Genomic DNA, 12,960 nt, shown 5'->3' on the forward strand with positions numbered 1-12,960 from the left:
TGTTCATATATAATATACTTTTTTTTCTGTCTTCTTTCACATAACTTAATTATTTTGAAGTTTATCCATGTTAATGTATGCATGTATCAATTGTTCATTCCTTTGGATTCCCAAGTAGCATTCTAATGTATAGTTATATCCCAATTTGTGTGATAGTTTGAAGTTCTTTTATGAATCCCAAAAAGAAAAGATTATGTTTGTAGACCAATCTATTCCTCTGGGTGTGAAATCCTTTGATTGCATTAAATTCAATTGAGTGACCTTTGATTAAATTATCTATTAAGATTGTTACAGGGTTTTTTCCACTATATTAGTAAGGCATGACTCAGGTTGAGTCCCTGTGCCCTTGCTGGGTCTGATATTAACAGACTCACAGGGATGGACATAGAGACTAAAAGAGAGAGAGTTCTGTCATTTTTGATCCTGCCATGTTACAGAAAGAAGGCTTAAACAACTGAGGCTGGGAAGAGAGATGAGCCATTTGCCTGATAGGTTACAGCTGAAATTGAGAAAACAACAGAACAGCAGAGACTGATTACAGGAAACCCTAAGAGACAAGCCCTATGCCAGAAGAAAGAGGAGCAGCTGAGTCACAGAAAGGAAGCATGCAGGGGAAGGCGAGACCAGGCAGAGACAGTCTGCCATCTTGCTTCAATATGTGGCAGCTGACATTGGTGAGAAAGCAGCTCTTATAGTGCCTTGAATTAGACTTTTCATGACCTTGGAACTATAAGTTTTTACCCCAAATAAATCTCCTTTGTAAAAGCCAACAAATTTCTGGTACTTTGCATTCGGAACCCTTTGACAAATTGATACAAATATATACATTAATGAAGAGAGAATAGTTTCTTGACAATATTGAGTCTTTCAACCCATGAACATGGTATATATTTTGCTCTTATTTAATTTCCCTGAACATTGTGTTGTTCAAGTGTTCTGCATCCTTACTGATTTTCTGTCAACTTGTTCTATCAATTATTGATTAGGAGGTATTAAAATATCTTGCTATAAATGTGGATTTCTTTGTTTCTTCTTGCAATTTTATTGGTTTTTGTTTTGTGTATTTTCAACTCTGTAATTAGGTATGTAAAAACTCAGGATTTCTATGTGCTTTCAATGAATTGCCACTTTTGTTATTATGAAATTAACATACTTTTATCATTATGAAATAAATGTACTTATCTCTTGTGATATACCTTCCTCTAAATTTTACTTTGTCCAATATTAAAATAGTCATTCAAATTTTATTTTAATTAATGTTAGCATGGTATATCTTTTTCTTTTAATTCTCAAATTATTTGTATCTTTATTTTAAACTGTGTTTCTTTCAGGCAGCATATAGCTGTGACAGTTTTTCATCCAGCCTTACAATCTGAGTCATGAAATCATTGTGTTTAAACTATTTATATTTATTGATATAATTAAGTCTAAATTGATCAGCTTTTTTTTTTTTTAATTGTACTGGTTGGTCTTTGCTTTCTTTTCTTTTTTTATTTCCTTCTTTCTGATTTCATTTTGCCACTTTTCTTGGATCATTAACATAAATATTTATTTTGTTATTTAATGATTCCATTTCAGTTTATAGTATAGATCTTTAATTACTGCAGTCTACCTTCAAGTGATATTATATAAGAACCTGATACTTCTATCTCTTCCTTATCAGCCTTTGTGCTATTGTCATACATTTGACTTCTGTATTTTTCATACATTATTACTATAATTGCTTAGTCAATTATATTTTTAAAACATTTTTTCTTTACTTTTAAAAGAGCTTTAGATTACATAAATATTACATAAAAATATATAGAGTATTCCCATATCTCATCCTCTATGCTTCCACACTTTCTCCCTTTAACAAAGTTTTCATTAGTGTGGTACATTTGTTACAATTGATGAATACACATTGAAGCATTGCTACTAACTATTGTCTATAGTTTACATTATGTTTTACACTATGCACTGCACAATTTTATAAATTTTGAGAAAATGCATAATGACTTGTATACATCATTGCAATATCATGCAGAATGATTCCAATGTCTCAAAAATGCCCCGTGTTACACCTTTTTTCTTCTTTCTCCCTCCCCTCAGAATCTCTGGTAACTATTGTCTTTATATCAATGTTACAAGTTCTTCTATTGCTAGAATAATAATAAGCCTATTTTAGTCCAAAGTTGCATTCTCATCTTATGTTTGTTCATTCCTCTATCTTGAGCATTTGGGGATGGTGATGACTTCTCTGCTTATGGTTGAGAGAGGGCTTAGATCCCATGGGGCAGATGGATGGAACTGTCTCGCATCCAGTTGTAGACACTCTATTTCTTGGGATGGATGTTGTCCATCATCATCCATTTGTTAGCTGTCCTGGTTGGGTCCAATGAACAGGAGAATAGGTGTTGGCTACAACTCTGCAAAGGTTCAGGGCTCACCCACTGTATGAACAGCCAGAAGATTCAAGTCTCTGGGACATATATTTGATGGGTATAGTGCTAATTATAGGTCCAAATAAGAACCATGTGTAGAAAATGATAAATGAGTCCATCTCCAATACATTGGAGAGATAAACATTTGCTATCTTTTTTTTCAGAAGGTACTAGGGATTGAATCTTGGATTGAAGCCTGATTTGGTGCTGGAAAGTAACTAAGTTTGAAAAGAGCTGGTGTAGCAGTCTATGAAGGCTTTGGCTCTTCATGTCTACTGCCACTCTGAATTTGCAATGTAGCAGTTTTTTTGGCCTTGGATTGCTGACATTCGGTTGGGCCAGTTGTTGGGAAGGTGAGATGGACGAGGGGCATTAAAATGAAAACAAAATGAAACCGGACAAACAATGCCATGCTCTGGCTCCCATACCACAAACAATTTTTTCTTGTGGCCAACCCTAGCCAAAATCATTCAGGAAAGGAAATTCTGGCAATGTAATTTCAGCTTTACTAAGATGACATAACACAGAGCTACCATATCATCTATGACCCTATAGGTTGGGTTTAAACATTAGAGCTATTAGGATATTGAAGAGAAAAAAGATTAGGCAATTTTCCCAAGAACACTATGTAAAAAAATACCCTTTTTTTTTTCAGGATCCTTGCCTTCTGACTTTCAGAGCACTGTGCTCAGTTAGAATCTAGCCTACTGATATGTTTATTGCTTATTTTACCACATATTTTTCCTTTGCTTTTAGGTGACTATGTTTGCATAGAGAAGGATGATGAGGAATTGAAGCAGCCAACTTAAATTGAGGCGATGGTAGGCACCATTGGCATCATTCAGCACATCAAGCATTTCCCGAGCACTTTAAGGCAAGAATATAGGGGAGAAATGACTTCTCCATCAACCAGGACTGTCTCTTGCTGTTTAATTTAAAACACTGCTGTGTTCTTGCCTCATCATGTGTCTCTGCATTTGCTGAAAATGTCAGGAAGATGCCATCCAGGGTTTAATATTTTATGTAGAAGAAATGTTAGTGTTTTATGTCTCGGGTCCTGTGTTTGGCTGGTGACTTTCTTAGTGTAACTTCTTTGGCTCCTGTCATCTGCTGAACAGTTGAAGTATTTCCTCTTATCTTTGGTGACAAGGTAATATTAAGCAGGAATCTATTTCTACAAATATTGTTATGTTCCCTAATCTTCCTGCACAAGCCTATGAATGCTCTTATCAGAACTTGTAGGCTTTCCAGACTACAATGACTCTAATTGGCAAGCAAATCACAGTGATGGAGATGGCATTTGTATGGTGAAGCACATGCTGGGGTCCCAGGAACGGCAAAGAATGGAAATGGTGGTGCATGCAGGATTCTGGAAAATGTTCCTACATTAAGAGGCATTTATATTTCATGAGCAAAGTACCTGGACTGCAAGAAAAATTAGACTTTGTCTAATATATATATATACAAACATTAGAATTTTCTTAAATTCTAAAAGGCATAGAATTTCTAATATGTTCAATTGTACTTTACTGTGCTTCTTCAGATTTGTAAGCTACATATATCTTGCTGTATAGAAGTAGATGTACCTCTTCTGTTGATATTTCACTGTGGTATAAAATCACCCAGTAAAACTTCTTTGATTTCTTGTATTAAGTTTTACTTTTTTTCCTTCACAATATCTTTTTTTTGTTGTTGTTATTTTTTTTTATTGATTTTGTAATAATATTACATTAAAAATATATATGTGAGGTCCCATTCAACCCCACCCCCCCACCCCACCTCTCCCCCCCCCCCCCCCCCAGCAACACTCGTTCCCATCATCATGACACATCCATTGGATTTGGTAAGTACATCTTTGGGCACCTCTGCACCTCATAGTCAATGGTCCACATCATGGCCCATACTCTCCTCCATTCCATCCAGTGGGCCCTGTGAGGATTTACAATGTCCGGTGATTGCCTCTGAAGCACCATCCAGGGCAGCTCCATGTCCCAAAGACGCCTCCACCTCTCATCTCTTCCTGCCTTTCCCCATACCCATCAGCCACCATGTCCACTTTTCCCAATCCAATGCCACCTCTTCTATGTGGACATCGGATTGGTTGTGTCCATTGCACCTCTATGTCAAGAGGAGGCTCAGATTCCACATGGATGTTGGATGCAATCCTCCCACTTTCAGTTGTAATCACTCTAGGCTCCATGGTGTGGTGGTTGTCCTTCTTCAACTCCATCTTAGCTGAGTGTGGTAAGTCCAATACATCATATTGTAGGTGCTGGAGTCTGTTGAGGCTCAGGACCTGGCTATCACATTGTCAGTCCAGAGATTCAAATCCCCTAAATATATCTTAAACCCCAACATTAACTGCACCTCCAGCACATTAGCATGAAAGTCTTATGAAGGAAGATCCCATCTGAGTCCAGATTCATCACACATAAACACAAGTTCCAAAAAGGGGCCATCTGACCTGGTAGTTAACCCCATCGGCCATGACCATAATTCCCATGGGTCTCTTTAGCCCTCGAAGGAACCGATATCTGGGGGTTGTATCTGCTTTATCCGTCTCTCTGACTCTGCTCAGTTGTGCATGAGGGCAATCCTTCTGCCAGTCTCCAGACTCTTTTTTAGAAACTTGTAGCCATATAAACTCATTTCTCTTTTCCATTTCCCCCTTACTTTAGGTCAAACAGCATTTTAAAGTCATGTTATTTTATGTAGACAGGGATATTCTGCTGATCCACATTGAACCTTCCGTATAAGGTCATTTCCAGTTGCATCATCAGTTGGTAGTTGATAGTGGTCCCTCGGTGCCAGGGAGGCTCATCCCCGGGTGTCATGTCCCACGCTGGGGGGAAGGCATTGCATTTACATGCTGAGTTTGGCTTCGAGACTGGCCACATTTGAGTAACATGGAGGCTGACAGGAGGAAATTCCCAGGCACAATGTTGCTCTAGGCCTTGTTCTTATTTTAGGCTTATCAGCTCACAAGCATAGTCATTAGCATCAGGGGCTCACTGTTGAACCCTCACTCCCTCCCGGTCCCCGCCGCTGTACCTGGGAGACTGTTGCTGCTCCCCTAGGGACTACAACAGAGCACCACTGGCCAGGAACCCAGTACCCCCCCTACTGTGGTTTTTAATTGTTGCCACTATGAGTATATCCAAACATTACCATGCACCCTGGACATATGTTCTGTACAGCTCCCTGTCAGCCATATATCACCTGTCATTGGTATCCCATACCAGTATCCCTCCATTGCCATTGTTGAAACACTCTGTGATCCAGAACTCCCCGAAATTTGAAGCCCAATATAATGTCATGGTCCCTTACTAGGGAATGGCATATAGCGATGGGTTTAAAGGATAGATAAAGAACTTGGATAAAGTTAGATAAAGAACTTAGATAAAGAATGTTGACTTGAAAAAATTCTACATCCTTTTTTTTTTTTTTCCCCCCCCTAATTATTCAGCTTCTCTTCACAGGAGTCCTAGACCACAGCAATGCATATATATAATATACAGCACTCCCATACATCCACCACAAAACCTTTTTCCTTCCACAGCGATACTCTTACACCCTATTCACATCATATTTACTTAACGTGATGTACAGAGTCTGAGACATTAGCTTTCTAACAAGGTGACATCTGTGCTTACATTATGGTGCATACTTTAGGATACACAGTTCTTTACATTCTTAGTTATCCTATGTTTACATTATGGTTGACATTTTCAGTCTGTCATCTCCTATATGTTATGGTGTAATATTACATGTTTTATATCCATCGTTGTGTACTCTCAAGAAACTCCTCTCTTACCCCCCATTTACCTTGGTTCCACACATTTAACGTCCATTTTCCCTTCCACCTTGGTGCCCACAGTGACAGCCAACCTCCGTTTCCTGAGGAGCCACTTCCAGAGATAGATGGAATAGTGTTCAGGGCCTAACTTGCTCAACTGCCCCAATGCCCTGGGAGCCACCCTTTCTCTCGAGGGATAGAGTTCCCTCTATTTGGTGGCATTAGTCCTCCCCAGGATGTGGGTCCACCCCCACTCTCACTACTTGGGTTTCTACCCCATGGTGACACCCACTCTGGCAGAATGAGCATTTAGACATTCCCCAGGAGCCCGTCCTGCATCAGACCCTCCCCTCCGAGCATTCTAAACAGGTAACCCTCTTTATTATATTTTGATATGATTTTCTCGGCATTTTACTCTCCACCAACATCTGACCCTCTCCTGTGTTCGTATGCTACCCCTCCCTCCCCCCACTTTTGGGCAATGTTACCCATCCGTCCCTCCCCAGCCACCCTCAAACCCACAAAGCCCCAACCAAAGGCAACCCCTTGCCCCCCTTTTATCTCTTCTTTGTGTTCATACTTACCACCATCTCATCTTAAATTCCACCCCTGCAGACATCGGCTCATATCCTTCCTCCACCCTCCGATTTCCTGTAAGCCTATCGTTCAGTCTCTTGCTATCTAAGGCAGCTTGTTTATTTCATATCATTGAGGTCATGTAGTATTTGTCCTTCAATGTCTGGGTTGCTTCACTCAACATAAGGTTCTCAAGATTCATCCATGTTATCACATGTGTTTGTAGTGTGTTTGTTCTTACAGCCGAGTAGTATTCCATTGTGTGTATATACCACATTTTATTGATCCACTCATCTGTTGATGGGCATTTGGGTTGATTCCAACTTTTGGCAATAGTGAACAATGCTGCTATGAACATTGGTGTACATATATCTGTTTGTGTCCTTGTTTTCAGTTCTGCTGGGTATATACCCAGCAGTGGTATTGCTGGGTCATATGGCAAATCTATGGCTAGTTTTTTGAGAAACCGCCATACTGTCCTCCAGAATGGTTGGAACCTTCTGCATTACCACCAGCAGTGGATGAGTGTTCCCCTTCCTTCACATCCTCTCCAGCACTTGTATTCTTCTGTTTTTTTCATAGCTGCCAATCTTATGGGTGTAAGATGGTATCTCATTGTGGTTTTAATTTGCATTTCCCTGATTGCTAGAGATTTGGAATATTTTTTCATGTGCTTTTTTGCCATTTGTATTTCTTCTTCGGAGAAGTGTCTGTTTAAGTCTTTTTCCCATTTTTTAAATGGGTTGTTTATCTTTTTATTTTCAAGATATAGTTCTTTATATATGCAGGTTATAAGTTTCTTATCAGATATATGATTGCCAAATATTTTCTCCCACTGTGTGGGCTCCCTTTTTACTTTCTTGACAAACTCCTTTGAGGTGCAGAAGGCTTTAATTTTGAGGTAGTCCCATTTATCTATTAGTTCTTTTGCTGCTCGTGCTTTTGGTGAGATATTCATAAATCCATTTCCTATTACAAGGTCCTGTAGATGTTTCCCTACACTGCTTTCTAAGGTTTTTATGGTCTTGGCTCTTATATTTAGGTCTTTGATCCATGTTGAGTTGATCTTTGTATAAGGTGTGAGATGGTAATCCTCTTTCATTCTTCTACATATGGCTATCCAGTTCTCCAGACACCATTTGTTGAATAGGCCACTCTCTCCCAGTTGAGAGAATTTGGTGGCTTTATCGAATATTATGTGGCTGTATATGTGAGGTTCTATATCAGAGCTTTCAATTCGATTCCATTGGTCTATGTGTCTCTCCTTATGCCAATACCATGCTGTTTTCACCACCGTAGCTTTGTAGTATGTTTTGAAGTCAGGTAGTGTGATTCCTCCAATTTCGTTTTTCTTTTTCAGTATGTCTTTGGCTATTCGGGGTCTCTTTCCTTTCCAAATAAATTTCATAGTTAGTTTTTCTAGTTCCTTAAAGAAGGCTGCATTGATTTTTATTGGGATTGCATTGAATGTGTAGATCAGTTTTGGTAGGATAGACATCTTAATAATATTCAGTCTTCCTATCCATGAACAAGGAATAGTCTTCCATTTATTCAGGTCTTCTTTGATTTCCTTGAACAATCTTGTATAGTTCTCGGTGTATAAGTTCTTTACCTCTTTAGTTAAATTTATTCCTAAGTATTTGATTTTTTTATTTACTATTGTGAATGGTATTTGTTTCATGATTTCCTCCTGATCTTGCTCATTATTAGTGTACAGAAATGCTACTGATTTTTGCGCATTGATCTTATAACCTGCGACTTTACTAAACTCATTTATGAGTTCTAGAATCTTTGTTGTAGATCTCTCAGGGTTTTCTATGTATAGGATCATGTCATCTGCAAATAATGAAATTTTGACTTCTTCCTTTCCAATTTGAATGCCTTTTATTTCTGGTTCTTGCCTCAGTGCTCGAGCAAGTACTTCTAAGACAATGTTAAATAGGAGCGGAGACAGTGGGCATCCTTGCCTTGTTCCTGAGTTTAGAGGGAAGGAGTCTAGGATTTCTCCATTGTAAACAATATTGGCTTTAGGTTTTTCATATATACTCTTTATCATGTTCAAAAAATTTCCTTGTATTCCAATCTTTTGGAGTGTTTTTATCAAGAAAGGGTGCTGTATTTTGTCAAATGCTTTTTCTGCATCAATAGATATAATCATGTGATTTTTTTCCTTCAATCTGTTTATATGGTGTATTACGTTGATTGATTTTCTTATGTTGAACCATCCTTGCATACCTGGGATGAATCCCACTTGGTCGTGGTGTATAATACGTTTAATGTGTTGTTGAATACAATTAGCAAGTATTTTGTTAAGTATTTTTGCGTCTAGATTCATTAGAGAAATTGGTCTGTAATTTTCCTTTCTTGTGATGTCTTTGTTTGGCTTTGGTACTAGGGTAATGTTGGCATCATAGAAGGAGTTGGGTAATGTTCTTTCTGTTTCGATTTTTTGGAATAGTTTCAGCAGGATTGGTGTCAGTTCTTTCCGGAATGTTTCGTAGAATTCACCTGTGAAGCCATCTGGCCCTGGGCTCTTCTTAGTTGGGAGATTTTTAATAACTGATTCTATCTCTCTGCTTGTGATTGGTTTGTTAAGATCATCAATTTCTTCTTTTGTCAATATGGGCTGCTTATGTGTTTCTAGGAATTTGTCCATTTCCTCTAGATTGTCATTTTTGTTGGAATATAGTTTTTCAAAATATCCTCTTATGATAGTCTTTATTTCTGTGGGGTCAGTGGTGATATCGCCTTTCTCGTTTCTTATTTTGTGTATTTGCATCTTCTCTCTTTTTTTCTTTGTTAGTGTTGCTAAAGGTTTGTCAATTTTGTTAATCTTTTCAAAAAACCAGCTCTTGGTCTTGTTTATCTGTTCAAGTGCTTTCTTATTTTCTATTCCATTTAGTTCTGCTCTTATCTTTGTTATTTCCTTCCTTCTTCTTCCTGTTGGGTTACTTTGTTGTTGTTTTTCTAATTCCTTCAAATGTGCAGTTAGTTCTTCAATTTTTGCTCTTTCTTCTTTTTTGATATATGAATTTATGGCTATAAACTTCCCTCTCAGTACTGCTTTTGCTGCATCCCATAAATTTTGGTATGTTGTGTTATCATTATCATTTGTTTCAAGGTAGTCATTGATTTCTTTTGAGATTTCCTCTTTGACCCACTGTTTTTCTAAGAGTGTGCTGTTTAATTTCCAAATCGTGGTGTGAAATCTAGGCTTCTGTCCCTTGCAAATCTCCAGCTTGAGTCCACTGTGGTCAGAGATAATGTTTTGTATGATTTCAATCTTTCTGAATTCGTTCAGCCTTTCTTTGTGGCCTAGCATATGATCTATCTTGGAGAATGATCCATGTGCGCTTGAGAAAAATGTATATCCTGCTGTGTTTGGGTGTAGCGATCTATATATATCTATTAGATCCAGCTCCTCTAATATACTATTCAGATGTTTTGTTTCTTTGGTGATTCTCTTTTGAGATGTTCTGTCCAGAGTTGATAGTGGTGTATTAAAATCCCCCACTATAATTGTAGATGTATCTATTCTTTCACTTAGTTTTTCCAGCGTTTGCCTGACGTATTTAGAGGCACCCTTGTTAGGGGCATAGATATTTATGATTGTTCAATCTTCTTGACAGATTTTTCCTTTCACTAAAATGTAGTATCCTTCTTTGTCTCTCACAATTGTTTCACATTTAAAGTCTATTTTGTCTGATATTAATATAGCTACTCCTGCCTTTTTTTGGTTATTGTTAGCTTGTATGATTGTTTTCCAGCCATTCACTTTCAATCTCCATGCGTCTCTGGGTCTAAGATGTGTCTCTTGTAGACAGCATATGGATGGGTCATATTTCCTTATCCAATGTCCCAGTCTGAATCTTTTGATAGGTTAGTTTAATCCATTGACATTCAGTGTTATTACTATCAAGGAATTATTTGTGCTAGCCATATTTTGATTGGATTTGTGTTTGTCATATTTTGTTTGTATATTTTTTTTTGTCTTTTTTGTTATTGTTGTTGGTCTTATACTCTCCTCCAACTCTGCCTTTCCTGTTTTTCCCTTTCTTCCTGTAGAACTCCCTTTAGAATTTCTTGAAGGGGAGGTTTCTTGTTGGTATACTCTTTCAGTTTCTGTTTGTCTGCGAATATTTTGAACTCTCCATCATGTTTGAATGCTAATTTAGCTGGATAGAGTATTCTTGGTTGGAAATTTCTTTCCTTTAGTACCTTGACTATATCATACCACTGCCTTCTTGCCTCCATGGTTTCAGAAGAGAAATCAGCACTTAATCTAATTGAGCTTCCCTTGTATGTGATGGTTTTCTTTTCTCTTGCTGCTTTTAGGATTTTCTCTTTGTCTTGAGCATTGGATAATTTGACAAGTATATGTCTTGGGGTGGGCCTGTTGGGGTTTATGACTTGTGGAGTGCGCTGTGCTTCTTGGATATGTACATCTGTCTCTTTCAGTAGATTTGGGAAGTTTTCAGCCATTATTTCCTGCAACATTCCTTCTGACCCCTTTCCCTTCTCTTCACCTTCTGGAATGCCTATAATACGTATGTTTGAGCGTTTTGCATTGTCATTCAGGTCCCTAAATCCTAATTGGATTTTTTCTATCTTCTTATTGACCCCTTCTACTATCTGTTTGATTTCTGAAGTACTGTCTTCCACATCACTAATTCTCTGCTCTGTCTCTTCTAGTCTGCTGATATTTGCTGCAAGTGTATTTTTGATTTCTTGAACTGTGGTGTTCATTCCCATCATATCTGTTATGTTTTTTCGTATGTCTGCAATTTCCCCTCCAAGTGATGTCTTCATGTTGTTAACCTCTTTCATTACTTCATCAAATTTGTCGGTGATAAATGTTCTGAGATCTTTCATTGCTTGTGCCAAGTTTTGCTCCCCTTCGTGATTATTGGTTTGTTGATTGGATTCAGCCATGTTTTCCTGATTACTGGTTTGGTTTGTAGATTTTTGTTGCTTTCTGGTCATCTCTTTATCTTGACGGATTTAATCAGTTCCTTAGGTTCTTTGTCTGCTCTTGGAGGTTAATTAGCTGTTATTTTTGCATAGGTGTTATATCTTCTCTTTGTCACTTTTTTCTTCTTATTCTAGTTTCTTGTTGTTGGTTAAGTTCACGCAAAGGCAAGTTCACTCAGCGACCATCTTGCCTCCCCTCTCCCCTTCACAATATCTTATGCATTTTTTTGCCATTGGCTTTTATCATAGTACGTTATGATTTTAATCATATATGTTTCTGTCTCAGAAAAACTCTTTCAGGATTCAAGCCCTCCTTATAGAATATGCATTCTTAAGTGGGTTAGCATTTATATTTAGCTTAGGGGTAATAAATATTTCTCATAAATCTAGCCCGAAAATAATATGCCAACCACTTTTATGTGTAGTTTTCTTTTTATTTAAAAAAAATGTCTACTTGTTTTCTATTCATTGTATTCATTCTTTAATCATAAAATAGTATTTGGGGTATGCTTTGAGGCACAAGTAGGGTTAAGACCTGGCAAGTCAATTAACCATTTCCCTGAGAAAACCCTGTGTGGTTTTAATCCAAGTTCCAGATACATATCATAATGAGTCTAAAGTCCAATTGTACTGAATTCATAGCATTATGAATAACAGAGTCCATGGCTTTGAGAGGGAAAAGTATTCATTTAGTCCAAGTATAAATTGCTAATACAACTCAATGATTCCATGAATCCAAACTGCATCTAATATGCAGAAGTAGAATTTGGTAAGTGCAGTTGGAAATTTTTCTGAATTCTGACAAAAGATTTACACATTCACTTGGTCTGCTGCCAAATTAGGGAATGCAGTGTGCTTACCAAGGGCAGGACATTTTGCGAAAGGCAGCAATTCTTTGTCCTGGATAACTGTTAATCAATGAAGCAGACAGAAAAAGAGAGAGTGAGAGAGTGAGAGAGTGAGAGAGTGGGAGCGAGCGAGAGAGAGAGAGAGAGGAAGAGAGAGAGAGAGAAGGTAAGTACACACTCAAACACATTCATATAGCTCTTCCTGAGGATGACACTTTGATTTATTTCTCCCAAATTACCCCTCCTTCCTTCCCTTAGCCACTTCTAGAATTCAGACTGCTACACTGAGACATCTTGTTTCATTTATATAATTACATTGCTTTCTGGATAGTAAAATTCTGGTTTG

Source organism: Dasypus novemcinctus, chromosome 11 (assembly GCF_030445035.2).
Source record: "Dasypus novemcinctus isolate mDasNov1 chromosome 11, mDasNov1.1.hap2, whole genome shotgun sequence".
Lineage (NCBI taxonomy): Eukaryota > Metazoa > Chordata > Mammalia > Cingulata > Dasypodidae > Dasypus > Dasypus novemcinctus.